Here is a 21,727-nt window from a genome sequence, read left to right on the forward strand (position 1 = left end):
TGAAAAGAAATGGAGAACAGCTTGCTGAAGCAATAATAACAATGAAATGAATAAAAAAATCTTAATCTCAGATGTCATGATCAAACAGCATCAGTTCTCCCAGAGCTTCTTTCTCTGATCTTCAACGAGGACTGAAAAAGATTTCCACAATTATTTACTCTGGATATTGTGATAGCGTGCTGGCCGTGCTGAGTGCTGTCAGCCCACATTTCAGAAACCTGACAGTAGAAACACTGACTCACGGATCCTGTAGCCAGACTTGTTTTACATGAATATGACTGCATGGGGACTCAAGCTGAACTCGGTGTTTTTATTGAGGCATGAGACTGTTTTATACACCAATATTTCCGTCTAGTTAATGTGTTTCTTTGTACTGATTTTTTTTTCCCAAGAAGCACGTCTATTAAAAGAAACACACACACACATAGTTTGTAAGTCCAGACTACAGCTTCACCTTTCAAATGTGATATAAATCTATCTGACTGAAAATTGGAAGAATGAAGACATTAATGGAAGTTTTATCCCTCTGAAAACAGACTTGTCTTTAAGTACCTCTTGTCCTTACTTTTACAGCTTTTCCAAGCACGAATCTCATACAGTAGAAACCTCATATGTTGCTTCCCTGAATTCCAGAAATGAGAAAACTTTTTTTTGAGATTCAAAAGAATTAGGCTTTGGCTTTCAGTGTTTGTGGTCCTTCCCAGAAACCACTCCGGAGAGTTTAGCCTGCTTAATTCTGGCAAGAGGCGAGCCAAATGTGCTGCTAGAGATGCTATAGTGAATGCTGCTGGAGGCAGGGATCTCCTGAGCATCCCCACCAAAAAAGCTGCAGGCTGACCCCTCTGCTAGGACACAGGGGCTGCCTGCAGGTCATTTGTCCCCTACCAGGTGTGCTCATTGTCATTGCAGGGATCTTCACCCCCAGGGGTGTGAAGGGTGGATATATATGTACCTGGCTTCACTGTAACAAACCAATATGTCCCTCTATGAGAACTTCATAGTTACTCTTTATAGAAAAGAGTAGTAAAACAGAATGAGTTTGAGCTCCAAAATCACTGAAAGCTATAAAATACAATTTAAAATTTGAAAATAATAAATAAAAAAAAATGAACACTTAAAAAATACTCCTTGTGAAAGCTTGTGCATATTTCATGAAAGTGGTTATTTTACAGTGCTTATCCTTCGGACTTCTGACACTGTGGTGCTATATATTGCACCAGTTAAAGTGTAATGCTCCAAAAGGTAGCTTAGCCATAGCTCCTTCTGCACTATACCTAAAAGCCACCAAGGCCAGGAAAATCCCACCTAGCTTCGCTGGCTCCCGCCCCCAGAACCAGAGGCTTGTCACCTTTTGTAGTCAATGGAGAGACAAAAGTATCTCTGAGGGTCTGTCCCATGCTTGTTGGCACCAGCTCTTTCAGATTTGCATCAGCAAAACCAGATGTTAACCGTCTTGTTGTAGCTTTTGCAGTCAGGGAGTGTGACCGGGCCGGGAGCAGGTGACGAGTGCCAGGTGCTGAGGTCTGTGGCAGCACAGCCGTGGGTCCCCAGGCCTGTCCCACCACGCCGCAGCGCGACACAGCGCAGGGCCGTGACTATTTCAGTGAGCTTGTTTACACGGTGAGCTGGCACGAAAGCATTTCCGAGCGGACGATTAGAGCTGTCTGGCTTTGTGTCGTTCTTGCACCCGTTCATGACAGTTAATTGCTGGCCCAGAACCATCAGCGGCATTTCAAGTGCTGCTGCAAAGGATTTCCCATCCACGACACGACCTGCTGTATTGGCATCTCTCCTGCTAGTCTCTGGTGTACCAAAGGGGCAGATATTTGGCACGAGCTTTATACTGCTCAGAAAAATGATGGACTCTGTTCTTTGAGGCACTTGCTCTGTTTATCACCATTCCTAGAAAATACACAAACACAGAAAGCCATAGGCCTGACTACAAGTCGAAGCTGCTTTGTTTGAATCCCCCTCCACAGAATGAAATTGTAAAGGCAGCAAATAAGTGGTTAAAGTGAGCTCTTGAAAAATCTTTTGGAAATATTGAACAAAAAGAGAAAGCTATTCAGCAAAGAAGCTAGTTCACCCAAAGAATGCTCTTTCCTCTAGTTTACTTATTTATTTTTGTTCAGACTGCACAGGATGAATTAGAGATGGTTTTTCTTCAAAAATAACATTTCTGTGAACCCACATGCTTTGTCCCACTAAGATAGTGAGAGATATTTTTAAATGAATGTTTCAAAGGTGAACTTCACAAGGGTGACACACCTGCAGGCATTTGTATTGTGTGAGTAACAGTGAAAAAGACCAAGGGGTTGTTATAGCAACAAACAGAAGGCAATGACTTCACGAAGGGAACCAAGTGACATCAGAATGGCACCTTGAAAGCAGCTGCTTTTGTTGAGAGCTTCATTCTGCAGGCTGAATGTATTTCTGCTCTCCCGTCTCCTCAAAGGTTGCCTGAGTGCAGGGAAAACCTGAGCTGGCGTCCCACCCTCATGGCAGAGATGCGGACAAGCGGCTGGATGGGTAAGGCGCAAGCACGGTGGGTTTATTGGACGCTCCCTTATTTATCTCAGAACTTACTGAGCACTTTCATGAAGAAGGAAATTTCCCCGAAGTCCCTTTTTTTCCAACCACTCTTCAATGCATTTTTTCACCCTGGAGGTTTAAAGAGGCACGGAGTTTGCTCATCCCTGTTATTTCTTGGGAGTTTCTTGGGAATATAATGGCCAGTCTGGATGAAGGCTACCTCGCTTACATCTCTTTCTCTGAATAGAGTAAGCATTCAAGAATTTTTTAGGTGGGCACGGAAGATTTTCTCCAACTTTCCTCTTCCCTGGTCTCTTCATCCCCCTTAGCTACCCCAGTTTTCTCTCTTCAGCAGTTTCCTGTGTGTTTTAGTGCCTCTTTTTGATTACCTGCCCGCTTATAGGCAAAGAGAAGGTGAGAGAGGGTTTGTCACTCCAGATGGCAGCAAACCATAGTTGTAAAGAAAAAATGTTGTATTTCTTTTCTAATACCTTTGCTAATTTCTTTGCTAATACCAAAGAAACGGTGTTTTAGACACCTGCATGCTACTTACAAAAGCCAAAGAAAATTTTTGCAATAGCAATTTCCTTCTCTGAAGAACCTGATTTGTAGAAATGAACTGAAAAGTATAGATGGACTTTTTCATGACTTCAGGATGCTCATCCAGCCAGACTCCTTTCAGGCTTTGCTGCATCATTGCGTCTCTGGCCCTGAGATGTCACCTGTTGGATGCAAGCACTCAGTAGATCACGCACAAGCTGACCTGACGCATCTGGCCAGTGGGAATAGAGGCTGAGAGGCTACAAGGCATCGCTGGTTATACATGAGAGAAATAAGGCAGAGGCAGGGAGTGAGGAGGGCCAGATAAGTGAGTCTCAAGTATAATACATGAGACTTGGTGGATCTGCAAATTCATTGCTAAGGACAAGCACTAACCATAATGCAGCACCAGCTAGTGATGGCTTAGGTGCTGCAAAAGCAGGGAAGGATGTGTGACAGAACATTTTTCTGGTTTTGTGCTTGGCTAGAAAGATTAAACTCACCACAGAGTTCCTGCTTCTGACACGATGAAAGAACACTACCAGAGGTTCTCTGTTAGCTGCTCTCAGCAACTGAGAAGAGACTCCGGGCCTCCAGGCTCATTTCTTTTCCAGAAAAAAATAAGAAAATAAAAAAAAAAAGAGACATTTCAGTCAAGATGCTAAAAATAAAGAAACTAAATACAACTGATAACATTCAGGACAGTAAACAAAATGGCCACAAACTCTCCAGATATCAAAGATACTGCATGAGTCATTAGATGAACGCTGTAAAGGAATATTTATCTGTGACAGGATCAGAAAGTTACATCCCACCACACTGTACTCAGGCTTTTTTCTTTTTTTAATGACTCAGTCTGCTCTAACTTGGGAAACCATGGTGCTGAATCTCAATTTATGGCCCAGCAATGGTTAATGAACCTCAGCAGAGGAGACTAATTGTTTGTACATTTGGACACCTGAGAAACAAATAGGAAGAATGGGAACATCTTAAAAAAATGGAGACCAAAAAAAAAGAAAAGACTTATTAGCATGCCGAGACATTTAATTTAATTGCTTGGGTGACACAGTTCTCTTTAGAGAAAACAAATACCTAGCCTGGCTTCCTTTTCCAAATAGCTTGAGGAGACAGAGACACACTGCATCCTCGGTCACCTGCCCTTTACCTGCAGACATAATATATATGCCAAGAAAAATGTGAACAGTAGATCTCCAAATATGTGTTGACTTGTAAACATCTAACATCCCAAATCTAGCACCAATCATAAAAGTCTGAAAGCAATTCAAAAGCAGATACACCAGCCCACAGGGCTTCAGATCTTGTCTAAGAAGATGAGCACAGAAGACAAAACTGGTCTTTGATTTCAAAGCTCACTTCAGGGCATGTACTTTTGGTAGAACATAGCGGCTCAAAAACATACCAGTGTATTTCTGATCGAAGCTCCTTTCTAAATCTAAGAAAAAAATCAAGTTCTTGATTCAGCTGATAATTTTCCTGAGCCTGAGAGGCTTTTTCTTCTGCCCTTGGGAAGCCTTGAGTAAATCTCAAGCTCTACTAGTAAGCATGGTCACAGCTTCCTTGCTTTTCTTTCCTTCCTCCTGGCCCTGAGACTGGGGGGATTTCTGTTCTTGTACAATGCCATATGAAAGGAGAGCATTTCATCTCACCAAGGAGGGAATGGATTTCAGCCTGATAATATAGCTGAATAGAGAAAGGAAGCAAAATCTGGGAGATGACCAAGAAATTATTATTATATGCAATAGCATATGTATATCTATGTGTAGGTGTATACAACACATTGTCAATACAAAGATGGACTCATAACCAAATGTCTATGATCTAGTAGTATGTACTCCGTGTATAGTCACAGGAGAGAAACTCATTTTTAGGGTGTGATTTATCTCATTCTCAAGTAAATGTCCACAACAGGGCAATTGAACTGCATCTTCAGGAAAGCTGGGGAGGGACTCCTTGTCAGGGAGCGTAGTGAGTTTTACAAGGAGTTACAAGGAGTAATGGCTTTAAACTAAAAGAGGGTCGGTATAAATTAGATATAATATAGCCAAATCTACTTCTGGCACCCACTGGGATGAACTCCACTTTATATTGCATGGCAGGAGGATGAGATTTCATTACAGCCTCCCTGCTGGCAGCAAGCTGGGTCTGTCCCAGGGTAAGGAATCCTGCAAGATCCCCAAGAAGGCTGCATATCAAAAGAATGCAAAAAAATATCTGAAATTAATCCCTTCAACCTGGCATATGCCATGAGGACATTGTGTCTCCACCTGGTCTGCAATGGGAAAGAGAGGGTCCCTGGCTTTGCTGTATGTTACCTGGCCAGACCTAGGAGAAGTGGGCAGCTTGGCGTGTTCTCCAATGACCTGTACATCCAAACTGAGCCCAAACCCCCCACCTGCTGGAGAACAAAACACGCAGGCTGTGGGCACCCAACATCCTCACGTGAGCACAAGGACAGGCTGGACCCACACAGAGACTGTAGTTCAGGCACTACATGTTGCTGGCCTGATACATTGTGGGTCAATGCAGCTGGCCTCAGAAATGCCTTTAAATACTTCCCAGCCACAGCCAGGGATGATTAGATGCTGCAGCTGGCAGAACTTCAGCTTAGGGAAAAATAACTCACTTGATTGCAGATCTGAGTCACATTACCTGTAAATCTGTCTTCAATGAGTCACACGTACACATTTGCTTTCATGAATAGGAAATCACATCTGCTTCTTATTGCATCTGCAAGACCTTCTGCTCTTCCCACTGCTTCTTTCTGTTCTTGCTAAAGGTCCTCCCAATATCATCTGCCCTGGCCTTACTCCATGCAGTTTTTCCCAGCTGTTCGCTTCACTGACATCCTCTTGACCTCCCACTCTTTTCCTCATCTCACATTTTCCAGCTCTGCCTTTGTCCTCTTCTGTTTTTTCCATATCTCCCTCCCACACCTTACATTCCCATCTGAGCAGTCTTCTGCCCAATAACATATATTTTTAACAAGCATCGGTGGCAGCCATTTTTATATGGGCAAATGTGACCAAAATTAATTCTGTGAGAAGGAAAAGAGAGAGGGAGAGAGACTTAAAACAAACCAATACCAATGGCTATCACTCCATTTGATTCACATAGTGCTTCGCCAGACCTGCTCTAGACCAGGGAAATTGCACCTGACACAGTCAGTGAATTTTCCTGCAATGGCTCTTCCACAGCCCAAGATATAATTGTGCTGCCACAGAGCTTGGACCATGGAAGCATCCATCAATTAGCATGAAAAGTGAGCCTGATTATTAGGCAAGAGGTGTTCATGATAAATATGAGGTGAGATGAGGTGAGGGGAGAGAGCTGGTGATGAATCATGGAAAGGTCGAGTAAAACCCAGGACTGAAGACCTGGAAGTTCAAAGTACCACGGTGTCAGCCCACGGAAAGGGACTGACTCACTTCCCTGTCTGTAACATCTCCAGCACGGGTTAGCCCTGCAAGGTAGGGACCAAGAGCTAAATGGGACAGTAAAATTAAAGGAACTTCTTGCTGAATTAATAATAAGACGACTCAGTACTAATTCCCATGGAGCAAATTCCAGAAGTTTGAAGAGCTATTCATAAGAGAAACTGCAAACTGATACTGAGCTTCACAATGTTTTTTATCAGCTTTGAACACCACAAAGATTTCCTCCAGATTAGCTTTCTGTCTAAAACGCCCAGATCTGTGTCCTTTAAAGTAATATCCATATAGTTATAATCTTGTTATGCTTGCTGAATAAAATTTAATTTTGCACAGACTTCCTTGCCATTGGGTATGCAGAGTTCACTTATTAAAATGTACTTTCAGCTTGGGAAAATGTTGTCAGCAATGGGTCTGTGGCTTTGTGCATTGACAAATATAATTCAGAAGAGTATCCCTAAAAAATTAATTGGCTCAAAAAGTGAGAAACAGAGGGATTATTCTGAAAAAAAAAATAAAATCTGTAAACACATCAACCTGAGGAAAGAGGGAATCAAGTGTTGTAAGACAATCCTTAAAACTGATAAACTATATTCATTTTTTGCTTCTTTATTTTAATCTCTTCATGTATAAGCTTCTGGCTCTAATTAAAATCTTCATGTCATTCAACTAACATCCACTGCTACAAAGTGATGACAAAGTTAAACCACAACATAGGTCTTTTGAAAAAATGGAATTCTGGTCTCGGAAATAATCAGGTTTATAGGTTTTAATCGATTACATGCCTTAACTGATTACAAACCCAAGATCTTTCTGTAACATCTTTGTCATTATTTATTTATTTATTGTCCTAAAGCGAGATGCCAAGCACTGCTTAATCACTTTGTCCAAAATAACAACAGTATTTTAAGTATCGTTTTAATTGGATTAAGGGCACTGTCAAGCTTGGCCTTTCATAACTAGATGCTTAATTTCTGAGCCCTACTGTGAATGCCATGAAAAGTCTGCTTTTTTTTTCTTACAGATAGGATTCCCACCAGGGCTTTGTCTCGCAAATGGACTGCAGTCCTCAAATATAGGAATGAGCAGATGGAAAAGAGGGAGGTGTTCCATTAGGGTCTCGAAGGACCCAGGCTACATTACTTGGCATAGAAAGCAGGGCAAAAATACACTCCTCTGAAGAGCATTAATGATTGGCAAGATGACAGGAAGCTGAGCAGTCTGAACACTGTCTTTGATTAAGAGTGATATATTAATGGAAGTAAAATGAATGCTGGCATGTGCCTGAGTAAAGAAAGACAGCACATCCTGTAAAATAATTCCGAATGAATAAAGGCTAAATGCCAAACATAGGATGCTTAAATTTAACCAGCTACATGTAGCTGAGTCTCTGTCTCTGTTCTGTGCAATGAACTGGTCCTCAGCATGTCGGAAGAGCAGGTCATGCTTACTCATGCAGCCACCTACAGAGCCAGCTTCTAATATTAAATGATGAAATTTAAGATTTGGGAAAAAAACTATTTGGTGGCAACAAAGAAGTCGGAGCAGAGACAATAAACCATATTCTACATTTCCCACAACCTAGTATAGTTCACGCAGCTCAATGGGTGGAAATGGTAATTTAACTGTTGCCTCTTTACTATTTTTTAAATTACCCTCCTACATCTTTCATTGTTTCTTCACATACAACTGAGAATTTCCATGTACAAATCAAAAAATATTTTTGAATACAACACTTCACATCTTTTGTGTCTTTTCTTTATAAAACCACTGAGTGCTTACAAGGTCTTTGACATTCTCCTTATTAGTTAGCAAACAGTGCTGGAGAAAGACTCTCATACGGGATTATTACTTACATACAGGAAAATTACCTGCTTTTTTCTTTCATTCCTATTTATTTTATTTCTAAATACCTATTTTTCAAAAAGTAGAATTGCTTCTAATGCTCCGCATTGAATATTTCGTCCCATTTTCTTTCTGTATTTATTATTTATCATTTTCTCATCAGGTATGAAAAACACGCTCTTGACACACTTTAAGATGTTTTAAAATTTTGGTAAATTAAGTTCAATCACTTTTTATAAATTGAAAATGTCAAAAACAAAAACAAAAAATACATGGAGACCAGAAATCTCATTAGTAAAAAGAAACAAATAAAGAGCTCAGCTCTCCAAAATTTTAATTGGTTCAAATGTCCTTTTATGCCACTCTCCTTGGAGCAATTGTTATTAACCAGTGAAAGTAGCCAATGGATTTCCTGGGTGTATGGAGAGAAAGGGCTTCTCCCTGAATCACCACCAAACACAAAACTGAGGTCAGAGGAAAGAAATTTTGGTGGCTGGAAGGGTGGCGTCTAATGGGCTCCAGCTGCCCATGTGTGGCTGCTACAAGGATGTGGATGGGCACGGGGACAAGAAATTGAGTCAGATGCAGCTCCACTGAGGCCAGGGCAAACTCAGGCATTTAATTAATGTCTCTTAAATCCAGGCTCAACATCTTCTCTATTAGATCAGAGCAACTAATGGCCAAAAAAAAATGTAAAAATTTTTATTTTCAGCATTGAAGCTGCAAATGAAAATGGAGGATACGTCTGTGTCTGGCCTGGATAACAGTAAGCTGGAGGCCATTGCACATGAGATCTACACGGAGCTGGTGGAGGGTGCCTGCCTGGGGCTCTGTTTCAAGGTGCACCATGGTGCCAAGTGCAGCAACTTCTACCTGGATGACAAAACACATGCACAGGACACACAGACCTCATGGATGTGTGGGATGCAACACATTTGCAAAAATGAAAAGCACTCCTAAATCACAGTGGCAGTGGGTGAAATGATGAATCTGCCCTCATAAGGGGCTTCCAGGCTCTTTTCCTAATAAGGTTTTGTTTAAGTTTCTTTCTAAGGTGTTTTTCTCTTTTTATGATTTTAAGGTAGATGCAGAGTCCAGTGCAGATCTGACTGGGACACAGGAGACTTACCCAATGGGAGGATATTTGCTCATGTTTTACATGGTAACACTTTTTCCTCATACATTTGGTGCAGTGTGTGATATGGATTAACCCATGAATTGGTTCCTCTGAACAGTTCTGGAGATTTGGAGTGTCTGGGCTTCAGTTTCCTCATGTCCTTTCCTACAATTTGGCTGGATAAATCTCTATCCCTCCGCATACCTGCCTGCTCCTCCTCACCCTCCAGCATTTAGTTATTATGCAGTGGGTTCACTTACTGGCCCATCATCGCCAGCAAAGTCACACTTCCTAAAATTGTCTGACAGCTTTTCCCTTCCACTCCACACTCACAGACCTGCCTTCATGCAGAAATATTAGTGACTGCAAGAGGGACATGAGCTGATGCTTCCAACATCTTCACAACTCCTAGTGAAACAAAGTAAGGGTTTTATGAATGCAGTGGCCAAGCAAAGCCTAACAGAAGCAAAGAAAAACCTACTATCTTTTAATAAATTCCTTTGCTGTTCTATACAGTTCCATAGCTGAATCCTGGAGGGTTATTAAAAATGTATAGGAATCTATAGACATTTTATTTTCTGTTAAATTCTATAAGCCTGACTGCAATCTCTGCTAATTCCACAGCAGAAAGTGTATTAATTGACAAATTCTTGCTTGCAGAGTAGGACCACAGCGAGTCCCCTGTAGTGCTGTTTCTGCTTTGCTGCACAGAGACCCCAGGCCCCAAACAGGCACCACTGCACACCCCCAAGCCACTCAGCAGCCCCATATCACCAACAAAACCTAGGAAGGTGCTTGAATACTTGGAGTGTCAGTACAGGCAACTGAATCATCACACAAATGAAGTATGGATGAGAAGGAGAGAGCTATGATCTAATCATTTCCTGTTGTGTAATTACAGTAGAAAAGGCTAATCCTGAAAAAAAGTGATTGCCTTCTTTGTTGTATCCATGGCAACAGAAAAGGATAGCGACTGTTTGACCATCTGCAAGTTGTCGTGGCTTTCTTCTTCGCCTCCTAAAGCAGCTGAGGCTGCCCAGATGCTCCAGCAGGCCTGAGAGCACAGGCTTGGCTGCTGGTGCTGGGGTGGGCTCAGGCACAGTGGCAAGGAAACACACACCCAGGTTCAGCAGGGTCTGTACCAGCTCCTTATGCTTTCAAAGCACCCTGGGCTGCTCCCCTGGGCCTTGGGACTCAGGCTGTGCCTCGCTTCACTCAGCCCCTCCTGGCTTTTCCTTGCCCATCCATCTCCAAGGAAAAGGTTGATAATGGTGAGTAAGGGGGTAGTCAAGCATCCAAATATACAGCCAGATGTCTGTGTATTTGGATATTGTTTGAACATAAAGACCCCCTCATGATGGAGCATGAACTAGAGAGACAGTTTATGGGGAACTGGGAATGAGGAGAGGAGTAGCCACACTGTGCATCAACCAGAAGACAAAACGCAAGAGCTGAGAGGAAGTACTTCTTGAAAGAAACACACATATTTCATCTGAACATCAGGAAACACCAGGAGCCCTTCTCTGCTGTGTGGGTGCCGGGGCCCTGGCCCAGGCTGCCCAGAGAGGCGGTGGGGTCTCCTCCTTGGAGGCCTTCAGAAGCCGCCTGGACGTGGTGCTGGGCACCCTGCTCTGGGTGGCCCTGCTGGAGCAGGGGCTGGGCCGGGGCCTCCTCAGGTCCCTGCCCACCTCAGTGCTCTGGGGTTCTGTAATACCACCTCAGGATCTGCCCTCCCTTTCTTTTCACTCTCTTACTGATTTTTTAAGTTTATTAAGTTTGATATCTAATCTATCTTTGATTAGCAGCTAAAATAGCAATTTTGTTTGATCCTGCATTCACTGACACCACGCTAAAAACCCCTACCAGTGTAACAGACACATAACAGAAGCTTGACTTAGCTGGATCAGTCACAAACCTGTAGTTTTCTGGTGTTTTAAAAATGTGAACAATGAGCTATTATGACGTATATATGAAATAGTTTGCACTTTTTGTATTTTCTGTGCTTAAATTTAAAATTTAGCTTCATATGGTGGGAGAAGAGGGCAGAGGGGAGAGTTCATTCACTGGCGTATGCAGTGGCACTCGGGGGGTGCCACCAAGCCCACCTTTATGCTGACAGCAGTTCTGCATAATTTTTGTTGTTTGCTCTTTGCAATTGTTTTGGCATTTTTAAGTGAATACAACTCCTCTGTGAGACCTCATAAATATGACCAGATACCAGTGAGCCACGGGCCAGCGCTAGTATACCCATTTCACAGATGAGTGTGTTGAAAATACATCACTGTATTGATGAGCCCATCAGATTGTCTGCAAAAATACTAATAACCATATGTGTACAGAAGCATACTTTTAATTCCCAGTTGGAAAAAATAAATCCTTCTTTCAAGTTTTGTTGTCTTATCTATTTTTTTCTACATTTGGCTTGAATTACAAGAGATTAGGGCTGGGATACAAATTGCGGACGTTATGTCAAGGTGAAGGTATGCTGTGTTCCAATCACATCTCTGTTTACTTGATGTTTATTTTCATGTTCTCATTTCCTGCTTGTAATTAATTGATATTCACGAAATTTATCCTTTTGAAATGGATAACAAATTTGATTATAATAATTAGTTTTCATTTTATATGAATGTTCCATAAAGTACAATGAATTGCACTGCATTTTCAATGGAAAACCATATAATACAAAAACTTATAATGTGTTCAGCTGGCAACACAGCATCAGAAGCAGGTAAAGTTCTTGCAACTTTATGTATGAAGATGTAGCTTTTGTAATAAAAATGCTGGGGAAAAAAAAAAAGTAACATAATTGTGTCATGAACATTGTGACAATTGGGAACACTTTGCTGCTGGGAAAATAAAAAAAATTTGACCATATTTTTCAGATCACAAGAAAGATGAGTGAATAGTTCCAGCTTCTTTTAAAAAGCTAAGCTTATATGGAAAACAATAAACTCTTGAGGAATAATAAAGTGCACAAAGTAACAATTATATGCTACTGGTTATGGTATACAATAGTTTGCAAAGATTTTTTTTCTTTTTTTTTTTCTTCTGACGGAGGGATTTGACTGAGAAGCCATCTCTATTGGATGACATTTCATCAGGGGATTTTTATTAATGACAAGAAATGAAGGAAATTAAGGATGAAGGGAAAAAAAAAAAGATTTACGAAAAAAAGGTAAGAAGGTAAGATTTTCACCAGGGTGAAAGCAATAGAAAATGATCAAAAAGAACTAGTCTCGTTTTTATGTTGCAGTTAAATTAGCATTTCATAGCATCGCTTATGATAGGCAGTAAAGAACCCTTCTGTAAACAGAGCTAGACTTTCCATTGCTTTTCTGATGTACAGAAATACCAACTAAATGTCCTTTGGCCCCAGTATGTCACGTGCATATTAGCAAGTCACCCATTCCACACCCAGAACCTGTTCAGGTTCATGGCATGGCTTGGCTGGCCCCAGCCCCAGGCACCTGAAACCCAGGCACTGTGCCCAGGGCTGTGCCTGGATGTGCTATGGGGATTGACAGGGAAGGGATGCTGGTTGATGCCTACTCCAAAAAAAACCTGTCTCTGGGTCTCAAGGACACCTGCATGACAAACGTGCTGTTTTCCTTGGTGTCTTTCACATTTATCAACAGCAGCCTGTACCATCTCTACAGCCCCCTGCAAAACCTGTTGCTGCGTTCATCTCCTGCTTCTCCAGCCTCTGCCACGGCTCCACTCCCTTCTTTTCACACACTTTTTAGCCCTACTGCTTGTATTGTTTGCCAGTTATTCTCCTTTTCCTCTGCCAAAACCAAGCACGTCCTTGTTAGTAGTTTGAGCAGCGTTAGGTTCAAAGGCCACTTTGACAGCAGGTCCTGGGTGCACTTTTGGCTGGGCCACCTACCACCACCTGAAGGATCTCCTAGGAAGGGCTGGGGGTGATCTCCAGCAGGTGATTTCAGCACAGCCTCCCTATTTTGAAGTCTAGGAGAGCACAGCATTACCGACACAGCTTGGCCAGGCTGTGCTGCCGCGCTGCTGCTCCAGCATCACTCTCCTTCTCCCCTGGCACAGGGCCAGCCATGCCAGCTTTGCACAGGGAGTTGATCCTGGCAGCATTTAGCTTCTCAGATATGAGCTCATAAACACGTAGTCAATGTGACCTCAGCATAATGGCAGTTATGGCACAGAGACTGCATTTAACTCATTGCTACTCACTGAGACGGAAGGGAGATGCTTTCCTTACCAGCACTGCAAACACAGCGGGTATGACGGAGGAACACCCTGAATATATAACCAGGATCCAAGACAGGTGATGCCAGGGAAGATGGCATCACCTCTACAACAGCAGCCACACCATGCCGTGATGGGTCCCATGGCCCTGTAGCTCCATGTCCTCCACTGCTGTAGCTGTGCTGATGGCAATGCCTCTCGCCTGCTCCTCCAAAAGCAGTCCTACGCTCACTGGAGAGCCATTCTTTCTCCTAGCTCCATCAAAATACATGTTATGGACAGCACACAAGGAATATTACTGGGTTTTGCCTACAGAAAGAATGGTGACAGAAGTAAATATTTTCCCATTATCGTCAAGTATTTTCTTTGACATCCTTCAATTTTTCTTTTGAAACAACAAGAAAAACAAGAAAAAAAATCCTCAAGAACAGTTTCTGAAATTTCCTCTAATGTGTTTTCATTAATAAAAAGTTGTTTTTATCCCCATTTTCCCTGGACAGATTAAAACGTATTGCTACAGGGGAAAAAAATGTTAATATCCCTGTTCTTCCTGCTATAACCGCAAAGGACCGTGCTTTAGTGATATAACAAGGCATGCAGGTGAGCTTTGCATTCACAGCCCTGTGGTGGGGCTGCATGAGGTTTAGCCTTGATTTTGGAAGGTGACTTGCCCTGCATGGTGCAGGCGAGAGGGGGTACAGAATTGGGGTGATCCTCCTGGAAGCCATCACAGCAAGCTGAAGGTTGGTAGCCACAGGTGTTTTGTGACGCACTCAATATTTTTACACAGCAGGGCTTTGTCAAGTCCCATTTGCAAGGACAGTTCATTTTCATGGGCTCTTTTTTTCGGAATGATGCCACATTTTTCCTGGTTGAAGACTGTCCTTACTCTGCCTGGGCTTGCTGGTGCTAAGACCCTCTCCTCCTGGCACAGCATTTGGGGAGACAACTGGGCAGGAGATGAAACAAAGCTGCTGGTGCTTTCAGAGACCTGGAGCTGGAGTCACAACTGTAAATTAAATGAAGTGTTTCAGCATTTTGTCCTCAGGAAAGAGACTCCATTTGGGGCCAGGGGGAGCACAATGATGGGGTTGTTTATAAGATCCTACAAGCCTTCTGCATAAAATAAAATTACATCATTAATTCCTCATAGAAATGTTATTGAATACATTTTTAAAAAATGTTTTCCAGGACTACATAAAAGGGTTAGTAATGTTATACATCTGAATAAATATTAATTTCCTTGAAAATGCTTTTGTTAGAATATGATTTTTTTTCTTTTTTCTTTAGTTGTTATAAGAGTAACTATCCCTGTCCACATGAACATTATTACTGTAGCTGAACAAATGACTGCAAGGCATAATTTATGTTGCATATATATTTATTTCCATTTGTGAGTCATCTAACCACAATTTTTGCTGTTTGCTTTCTGAAATTGTTTTAGCATTTTTAAATTATTATATTTCACCTCATGGATGAATAAGCAGGTGCTCATGGTAAGAACTGAATCGTGAATTCAGTGAGCAGGCACCTAAGTCACCCAGTATCAGTTTTGCTCCCAGACTTGTAAATCTAACTTGGAGTAGGTCTTGAGCTGTATGGACTCACGGCTTGCAAGCCCAAAGCTGTGAGCCATAAGCAGCTGATGGCTAAACCAAAAAAATCACAACAAATACATGAATAGAGTCAGGGGCACTGCAGGATGAAGGGATTCAGCCACACACACGTCGTGAGCTGGTAGCAGATGTATATAGAGTCCAGGTCTTACATGTGTAACCCTCGTGGACCATGACATGTTGCCTTTTAGGAGCTGAAAGCAGCCAGTTATGGCACTTCAAGTTATATTTTTTTCTGGCAGAAAGGCTGGAAAGAACTCATCTGGAATTAACGATGTGGGCACAATATTAATATATCTCATCACCACCACCACCTGTAGAATTACGTACATCTCAAGGGGGTCTTCTCAAGATTAGCCCATCCACACAATTTCTGTACAATTTCTTTGTACACCTTTGGGATGGCTGCCAAGACAGAGCTTCTCAAAAACCTCTCTCTCTACCTAGAAGTCTGGCCTTTTCTGTTCAGTCTCTCCACACACACTGCTTGCATGCACTAAGCACCAATCAGGGCAACAGCAGACACAGTCAAAAATGTGGGATCCTTGTAAGCTCTCCTCTCTGAAACCCTTTCCTCTAACAAAAATAGAAGGGGCCCAGGCTTCAAAGGCTGCTTCCAAGCCTCCAGTTAGCTACAGATTTGATGTTGTAGTGTGGCAACTATTCAGACAGCCCAGCGCCATGGGGAAAGGTATGGGAAGAGCTTTGTACTGCCTGAGCTTGCAGACTGAGTGATGTGCAGCCCTGGGAGAACACGGATCTCTTTCTACAACAGCTCTGACTGCAGCACTCTCCAGGGGCTTTTTCTCCTTTTGTTTTCCTCTTGCAGACTTTTTCTCAGCCAGTGCTTGTTCCATGTCCTCAGTCTTTTCTGGTGGTCAGGGACCACATTCTGGACAAATTGTCAAGGTTTCCTCTGAGCCCCCCTCTTTGTAATCTTCCTTTTGTTCTTCGAAACCATGGGAGCCATGCCAGACCCCAGAGACTGTCCACATGATACTAAGGATTCTCCCTTTAATCACAGCTTCAAAAAAATAGGCTTTTTTAACCTAATACTCTTCTGTACAGAAATGATAAACCCTCGTAAATCCTTTGCCAGACTTACAAACCCACCAGCAATGTCCGTGCTGTTATTCTCTAAACTCTCTCCTGAGCCTTTCCCTTCTGTACTTGCCACTCTCTCAGGTGCACCTCGTGCCCTCTGGCAATGGCTGTATTCGGGGAAGGACCCATCTCCCACCCCACACCTCTCTGGGACCCAGTGGAGATGCCAAGGGCAAAGAGAAATGTGAGATGCTCCCCCAGCCCTCACAGGCAGCTCAGAAACAGAAAATTTACTGCAGCCTCTGGGCAAGAGCTTCAATGGGGAGTTTATCGGGAACTTGGAGCTTAGAAACCTTGCTATGTCTGTATACAAGCTTACACAGAAAAGCTTAAATTTGCGTGGTTTACTGAGCATTGGCCCAGGCTGCCCAGAGAGGCGGTGGGGTCTCCTCCTTGGAGGCCTTCAGAAGCCGCCTGGACGTGGTGCTGGGCACCCTGCTCTGGGTGGCCCTGCTGGGGCAGGGGCTGGGCCGGGGCCTCCTCAGGTCCCTGCCCACCTCAGTGCTCTGGGGTCCTGTGAAGCTTCTAAAAGCTTTTATAAGCTTTTAAAAGGTGTTGGTGAATAACACTGTACACATGAATTCTGGTTTCATAAAACATCCACTCAGCCTCGGCAGCAGCAGGAGGAGAACTGGTTCTCATTATTAAGGAAATTAGACATGAATGTATTCTCTAATGTTGCTGATAATTGTACTAGCTGTAAAGTGACAGGACTCCTGCGAGCCTATGCTGGTGGAGGACTCTGCTAATTATCACAGTGGAAGGAGGAACAATTTGCCTTTGCCACAAAAACAAACCTCAGTGCTTGTTAACTCAGCAAAAGAAAAAGTACTGAGAAGTGTTAATTTGTCGTGTTGGAGTGAATCTGGAAGGTCAGAAAGATATTTTGATATTTAGGGAATGAGAAAGATTAGATTGTTTGTGAGATTAGATTGGTCTGACACCAAGGACTTTGATATTAATATGAGTCACTGTAGCACCAGGGAAATGTGTTAGAAACCATCCTGAATGGTCTGAATGCTTTACAGAATCACTCTTTAAAAAAAAAAAAATCCTTGTTAAGGGTACACAGAAAATTTTAAAGGTTTATGCATTATTTTAACATTTCACATTTAGACTTGTTCTTCTTTAGGTCACAAAGCACAGAAAATAATGGGAGCCAGGACCCAAGCTGTTTCAGGATGTTTCTGGTCATCCGTGAACTATCTACATCTCAATTCCCTCCTTGGGGCAATGTGATTTGAGGGAAGTGTAAAAGCAACAGGAGGAGCACTTGTAATCAGCCCCATCCTCCACGCAGATTGCTGGCTTGATTACGGTATTTAAGGACTTTCCTGGGCAAAAAGTTGCAGGCACTAAAGGCTGAGCAGACCTGAGTAGACTGATCTACTCGTACAACGTCACCCATCAGGACACCGTGAGTATTGTTCAGAAGTGCTGCTCTGAACTGCACTGAATCATCCATGAAAAAAATAAAACCAGAAAACACAAGAAAATGGTAAAACAAATTACCAGCTGGAAACAGAAATTAAAATTCTGAATGGAACCTTCCTGCTCTCCCACCATCCTTCCAAATTACTCTCAACACTGCAGAATAAATAAGGTAAGCAATAAAATTCGGATTGTGCCTCTCCACGTGCGGAACTTCAGGAAGGAAGATCCTTGTTCAATCAGCTGTGGGGTGAGGTGATTTGTGCTTGAGATTTCTGGGAGGGCTTGTCTTCTCTGCCTGTTCCTGGATTGGCAATTAATTGGGGATTTGAAGGCTGAGTTTTTATTTAACACACCTTTGGAAATCAAGTGGTTGAGGTGTTTTGGCAAGATCTGAAATTACCCGAGGCTGAACCAGGACAAACAGGGGAAACATCACTTGGGACTTTCATCCAAATGCTGATGTTGTCACTGGGAGCATTTGGAAGTTGTGTGGTTAGGAGACAAGCATTTTTAGCAAAGTTTTCCTTTATTTCTGCGGGTTTCAAAGCTTTCATATATAGCAGAATTCACAATGAATACAAAAAACCGTTTCAGCAGATTTCCTGTCCACAGGATGGTGGCCAGTATCATGAGGCTGGGAGCACCCAGTCATTGCAAAATGCATCCGTCTAACCTCTTCCTAATGAGTAGAACATATCAGTAAAGACATTTTCTGGTTTGATGTATAGAGTTTTTGTATGATTTTTAGTTAAAAAAAAAAAAACAGCTTAATTCACTTTTTGTCAGCAAATTGCTTACAAGTCCATTCAGAGAGACTGTCATAGTTAGAAACTTATGTGGGACAAAGAGCAAAGGGCTGAAGTAAAGCAGAGGTCAGGCAAAGACTTGGTGGGCTCATGAAACACACTGTCTCCAAAATGAAAAGTGTGACTCCGATATGATGCGAGAAAAAATACTATGGGTAAACTCTTAGCTCCAAAACATAGCCAAGTGCTGAGACCCCTGGGTTTTCAATCCAGCAAAATTAAATTTGCGTAATCCTCAGTAGCTTTTGGAGGGCTGACTCCCCAAAATATAAGCAAAAGAAAATGTGACTTAAATAAAATGGGACCCATTGCAGAATGGAGTGCTCGGCAGTCTGGGGCTAGGATAATAAGGATGTACCAGGCTGAATCAAAATCCTATTGGTTTGTTAACTTTAACTGCACCTACATGCCCAATAAAATCTTAGTGCTTCTTTAATTCACAGAAACACTCTGAGCCCTCCATCTCATTAATTTGAACTTACTTTACATTGCATGACTTACTTTCCATAATGAAAGAGTCTTATAAGGTAGAGGTCTGTAAATATTTGAACTCCCGGCATGAAGGCAAGACATTGAACCAATAAACAGTTGTCTTTTAACCTGGTATTGGTATTCAGGGGAAAGCAACTCTTTCCCATATAGCTGGTCCAGAGTGACGGAACTGGGAGCATTTCAAATATTCCTGCACTAACGAGTCAGCCCAGATGCTAGAATAACATCCAAGATTATTGTTAGAAGGCTGGCAGAAGAGACGTGGCCAAATATTCCTCAGAGAGTTTATTACAGCTACAATACAAAAAAAAAAAAAAAAAAAAAAAGGCCACATGTAAAGACGTGCAGAGCATGAGGAAGAAGCCTGGTTCATGAAGGACTTGGCTCCAGAGATGCAGTTTTACAGGGGTACCAGTGCAGAACCAGATTAACTAGAGTGGAAAATTTGTGAGAAATCTCAGTACGTCTTTGCAAATCAACGGGTGTACTGCACAGGAGACTCAAGGTCAAGGCAGAAGGTATCCGACTGAGCAGTATTCCTCTCCAGCAAAGGCCTGGCTCCATTTCTGCTGCTTGTAATAAACACACCTGTAAAATTCAAAGGGTGGAGGTAGAAGCTCAGGGAACACTGGGGGATGTTTGTGTGGCTATGCATCTGCCAGAACAATGACAAAAAATCCTTGGACATTTGCGTGATTGTGACAAGGATGATGAAATGTAAGTGAGTTTACAGCTGTGCAATGGCATGCTCTGCATCTCAGGCTGAGCCTGGCCCTCTCACTAGGTCCATGAGCACTCAGGCCTGTTGGGCTCATGAGAACAGCCTCCTTCTGCTGTGGAAGGGTCTTTGTTTTACAGAAATCCCAGTTTGCTCTCTTTTCATGTTTCACAGTGGCACAGTCTCTCAGTCCTTGCTCAGCCACCCACCTGCCCTGCAGGTGATGAAGTATCTCACAGAAATATATCTGAAGAGCAGCCCAAAGAAGGCTTAGAAGTGCATCCAGCGGCTCATGCCCAGTCAGGTCTACAAAACTGAGCAGAAGGTCTTAAGATTTATTTTCCCCATCATTCCCAGTACTTCCTGGCTTAATTGAGCCAAAAATGCTCAGGGTAGATGAATCCATCTTGCATAATTTTAATAATCTTTAGAGATAAGAGTTCAAAAGTCAAAATTTGACCTAATGCTGACTTTGGTTTAAACACCGGTAGCAGCTAAACATTCAAGTACAATTTCTTATTCTGTTAAGATTTTTTATTTATTTTTTGGATCAAGTAGAGGGAGGCACTGGGGAAACCACAGCACTTTGGCTCCTAACAGCCTATAATTTCATTTTCTCTACCCAGACAGATGATTATTCTTTTGTGCTTCATTTAATTGTGGCCCACCAAAGGAATTTGCAAGGCTTAGTCAACACTCAGAGAAAGGCTTTTTAACTTGCCTTAAGGCAATGACATTTGCCCTTTACAAACCATCTGCAGTGGATGGAGAGAGGAGCTCAGATTCCTTCCCAGAAGGATGATGGGTATGAGCACATGTAATATTTCTATATGTTTGTGTGTGTTCAGCTGCAAATCCTGGGTAAAACTCCACCCAGGAGCAAGGGAAAGGTGCGGGGAGTAAAAGCTGATATTTGGCAGCTGAAATTCAGTATTCACTTGGTTGCTCCTGACAATGCGGCACTCTTGAGCAGCCCATTCAGACTCAAATCTTTGGCCTCTTTTCTCACACCTGGCTTCTGCCAGAGGACCAAGAGGAAGCTGTGATGTGAATGGTGGTGGTCAACCTGCTCCCTCTGGCCAGGAGGAGAGTCACTGCTTCATCTTCCTCTTCACATTGACGACACTGGTATTTTAAGAAGAATCACACCCACTCCTTTTGATATAATTTCCTACATCCTCCAGAGAAACAGTTTCTCCACATGCCTTCTAGACAGAGCTGTTTCCTTCAAAGCCCACAGATACTCCACAACAATATGTTTTTTTAAGCTATAAATGTGGTGTTTAGTAGGAGCACCCTATCAAATCCCAGAAGGCAAATGCCGGTCCTGAAATAATAATGATAACAGTGAGAAATATAACACAAAAGGAACACATCCTTCCTGCAGCTGCTAGGTAATCCAATGAAGTTGGTTGCTTGTTCTCACAAAGCGAGCGTTGGGCTCCAGGAATTGCATTTACCTGGGTCTGAGCAGAGGCTGTGCATGCAACACTTTTGCATGCCATAAGATACATGTTTAGTATGTCACCTCCCATTTCTATTACACCTGTGATAAACTTTGTACAGAATGACAAGCAAGTGCACTTCAAGTAAGTAACACAGAAGCTTGCTGGTACAGCAGGAATTTAGGCAATGCAGACATGGATGTGACTACGTTAAAGTCAGAGGAAATGTTGTCCCTCCTCTTTGTTTTCATTTTTCATTTTGACTTGCATAGATGCTAAGATCTGTTGTGTCTACAAGCCTAAGCTCTCTGGGTAATTTTTTTTTTTTTAATTATTTGTAGCGTAGAAGATGTAATCATATCTACACCAAAACATTGTGGTAACACTACGTATAGGAAATACAAAAACCTT

At 42.4% G+C, this 21,727-nt stretch overlaps 2 long non-coding RNA genes across 2 annotated transcripts; one reads left to right on the forward strand and one right to left on the reverse strand.

Annotated features, from left to right (window-relative positions):
- Positions 1-2,392: 2,392 nt before the first annotated feature.
- LOC136790525 (uncharacterized) lies at positions 2,393-11,017 on the forward strand. Its single transcript, XR_010830625.1, has 3 exons — positions 2,393-2,529; positions 9,448-9,528; positions 10,144-11,017. It is a non-coding gene; the product is annotated as an uncharacterized lncRNA (long non-coding RNA).
- LOC125183648 (uncharacterized) lies at positions 2,529-15,825 on the reverse strand. Its single transcript, XR_007165985.2, has 3 exons — positions 13,373-15,825; positions 3,576-3,677; positions 2,529-3,254 (listed from the first exon to the last, which is right to left on the reverse strand). It is a non-coding gene; the product is annotated as an uncharacterized lncRNA (long non-coding RNA).
- Positions 15,826-21,727: the final 5,902 nt, after the last annotated feature.

This window comes from Anser cygnoides, chromosome 3 (genome assembly GCF_040182565.1).
Source record: "Anser cygnoides isolate HZ-2024a breed goose chromosome 3, Taihu_goose_T2T_genome, whole genome shotgun sequence".
Taxonomy (NCBI): Eukaryota; Metazoa; Chordata; class Aves; order Anseriformes; family Anatidae; genus Anser; species Anser cygnoides.